This window comes from Coregonus clupeaformis, chromosome 15, assembly GCF_020615455.1.
Source record: "Coregonus clupeaformis isolate EN_2021a chromosome 15, ASM2061545v1, whole genome shotgun sequence".
Lineage (NCBI taxonomy): Eukaryota > Metazoa > Chordata > Actinopteri > Salmoniformes > Salmonidae > Coregonus > Coregonus clupeaformis.
This window is the reverse complement of record NC_059206.1, coordinates 62,247,600-62,248,041: the sequence shown is the minus strand read 5'-3', so window position 1 is coordinate 62,248,041 and position 442 is coordinate 62,247,600.

Here is a 442-nt window from a genome sequence, read left to right as displayed (position 1 = left end):
CAGAAAACACCCTCTGAAGGCATCAGACATGAACATACATTCGGCAGAACGTGTGGGGGGATTTGCATTAGTACGTGTGTATGTATGTGAGACGGACCAAGGCCAAGACTGAGTGAGTTCTAAACCCATGTCAAAACAAGTCATTTCTGTGCTCCTCTGAAGTGAATCGACATGTGGAGGAATCAATTATTCTTCAAAAGTGAGTGTGAGGATAGGCCCTCATGCGTTTTAGCCACCTCATAGAGCAGACAGGCAGGCTTCTGGTGCCCCTGGAAAATAGTTGCTCCTGCCTCAGATATACATGATAAGGACTCTATTCTGTTCTATATACTCACTTGCCGTATATGAGGCATCTATTTACCATTAATGAAGTTATTTTATCAGATTAACTCATTAAAGTAATGCTCGGCATACTGTATATTGTTAACTTTAGTATTACATG